This window comes from Argiope bruennichi, chromosome 10, assembly GCF_947563725.1.
Source record: "Argiope bruennichi chromosome 10, qqArgBrue1.1, whole genome shotgun sequence".
In the NCBI taxonomy this organism is placed as follows: domain Eukaryota; kingdom Metazoa; phylum Arthropoda; class Arachnida; order Araneae; family Araneidae; genus Argiope; species Argiope bruennichi.
The window spans coordinates 83,809,491-83,812,799 of record NC_079160.1 but is presented as its reverse complement, the minus strand read 5'-3'; positions in this window follow the sequence as shown (position 1 = coordinate 83,812,799).

Below are 3,309 nucleotides of genomic sequence, written 5' to 3'. Positions count from 1 at the left end.
AGGAAAAGAAAAATTATTTAATTTCAGCACCTGTATGTGTATTAAAAAAAGTAGACGAGAAATAAAACTAGTCATCTTCATAGTCATTTTTTTTAAATAAGGAATTTCTAAAAGGACATTATAGATAATAATAATAGCATGATCGAATAAAAAAGACCTGCTATATTTTTATGGCCATTGAGAAGAAAATAAATACTATATATCATCTAAGTAAAATACAAAGTTATTCATAAACTTGGATGCATTCTTCAGTCAATTGAATTAAAATATCTTAAATAAAAATAACCATGTCAACAGCTTCTACAAATATCATCAGAAGGATAGTTAAAATAAAGCCCTGCCTAAATCTTCCCCTCTAATACTGTGAAATGAAAACAGCCTCCCCACTGCTCTATGACAGACATGTAGGGGTATCTCCTTGCGACTGCATTGGCAGGGGGTTCAACATATAAAATTCAAAAGCAGCTTCCTCCCAAAACCTCAAAATTTTCTCAGCTCAAAATGGAATTACAGCAATGAATTTGTACTTATAAGTATTCTCTACGCTATTATGCAGTATTAAAATAACTATACATGCTTGTTCTTGGATGGGGAAGAGGCCGTTCAAATACTGCGTCGTCGCAATTTAGAGATTTACACTTCCCACAAACAAACAATATTCTTTCTGTCTTGTTTAGTTAATTCTTAGCAGAATCTCCACTGTATAATGTTCTTAAAAGATTATCCATCGTCTTGGGTAACTAGAATTATACTATTTTCTTGTTAAATTTATTTTGACAGCCATTTCATATCCTTTTTTATTTGTACACTAAATATAAAAAACAAACAGTCGTTGATTTGAGATGAAATTCCATAAAAACAGGATCAATTAATCAAATGATGCAACAGAGCATCTAGTGTTCTTGTGGGAGTTTTATCAATCCAAAAACTAACAGTGTATCGCAAAAATTCTTCATAAAAAAATGTTAAGATTTTAAATTGACATGCAGAGTTTATAATAATAATTAGTATAAACTCTTTAGGAAATAAATTAGCGACCAGTTTTTTTCTCTCTTATCAGTGATAAAAGTTTGAAAAAATACTGAATACTCTGGTTCAGTTATATATATATTTTTAACTAAAGACTCACACAACAAACATACATCTAACTATTTTAGATAGAAAGCACAAAGAGGGGGGAGGGATAAATTATTCAGCTCTTTTTATTATTATTATTATTATTACTGCTGCTGGTCATCTTATTCAGTATTAAGATAACAAATCGATGTCGTCAAGATCTTTCAAGTACAACCCAATATTTGAGCGGCAGTTCGTGTTTCATTATCAAATCCTTTCAGTAACTAAGAGACAGATAGGTTCAGCTTTGCCCAACATAGCACTTCTAGAAGCAATGAGCCACTGCTCGCAGCATAATCCACTAGAGAGAAGCAGAGACAGTGGATCTAGTCTTACTTAGCAAGTAAAATCTGAAATTTATACAACCTCTTCTTCTGAGACAGACAGAAAGAGAGAGAGAGAGATGTGTACAACATTGTAATTAGGTACTGAATAAGGCAAGCACACATTATGTGGCTATATTTTGTAGGGATTATATTAGAGATTACACTAATTTTCAAATAGCACTTTATAAGAAGTTACAATACAGAGAATGAACAAGTGAGAGAAGAGAGATGCATTTAAAATAATACACTTTGCTCAGAATTGAGCATTTCCTACAAGTACAAAGGACATTTGAAATTTAACATCATCATAAGGGTTAATTAAAACTGAAAAGAGAGGGGGGGATGCATTTATTGTTTATGTCAGAGACTTCTAGAAGTACATTTGATCCGAAAGATTATTTCATTAAAATATACCAAGTATCAATTTGTACTTTGCAGAGCACCACTTAGAAATACAACTAGCTTCAATGGTTTCAATACAAATTCTAATAAAAAAATTTAAGAAAAAAGAATTATTACACAGCTGATGAAAGCAGAATGTATTATTTTGACATGATACTTTCCTCCTCAGAGTTCATACACAAGATAAATTTGTACTTTTAGTCACTTTTTTCTTTTATTGATTATGAAACAAAATGTCGATATAATAAAGAATTCAGCTGCAGTATGAACTCAGGATACCAAACATTAAAAATAATTTTTTATTAGTAAATGAAACAGTTTAAAATTCTAAGACGATTTTCTTTTTTTCTTTTTAAAGAAGGCACCAAAGAAATGAGAGATTCATTTGAGGGATGGATGGAGCAGATGATGTTATTGTCACAAACATTTATGATCCTAAGCAGCCATGTGGCAATGCATAAACATTACTTGGAATATTGTATGAATGCCACTGACTTTGCAGAAATGTCACCAAGAAATATCCCATGCTCCTTCAGTATGAGGAAAAGCTCAGAAACTTTTTAACATCGTGAAGTAAACTTCAAGAGAATATCAGGGGAGAAAAAGGCAGAAGACTTACTATAATTGAAAACTATGCATTTTTACTTAAGAGCCCTACTGTTATTCAGTTTAGAAAATTTTGTACAGATGTTGTACTTAAAAAAGAGTTGACTTTAAGCAGTTTTATTTTTTTATCTCAAGAAACTCTTATATTTTCCCCCAACAAATGAGAATCAGACAAAATGGCAATTTCCGGTTTTGTGTCACATGAAACAAAAGCTATGAAACGCATGCTTTTTTTAAGTGGGCTTCTTAAAAACATTTATCTGTACAGTTCTGACGTATTTCCAAAAGAAGTGCTTTGAAATGAAACTTGTCTCTTATTATTCTTTAAGAAATGCACCACAGTCTTAAATAACATATTTATACTCGATATTGTTAAATTTTGAAAATAAAAATTAACAACATTAAAAATGCATTTCTCAATTTAAAATAGATGAAAAATATATATACTCACATATTTTATATAATTAAACAAACATATTCAAAAAATTAAAAATTTCTCAACAAGTTCCTTAATGCAACAATAACAAAATATTTTAAAATATAAATAATAATAATAATAATCACAAAGTTTCAAGTTTTGGACTTTAAAAAAAATTGGAGAATTTGACAAGATTAAACCAATAAAATGCAAAAAATAAATCAACTTCATAATTTCTAGCCTTTCTAGCATATTAATATCTGCATAAAATTTCATTTAATTTATAACATAATTAAATATCAATTTAAATTGAAATCATAAATGAAAGAAAATCACCGGAATTGAATTCAAATCATTTCAAAGTATCCATTACTTATTTAGAATAAATAAAACAAAGTATTCTGAATTCTTTAAATATCAAATAACTTTAAATATTCATAT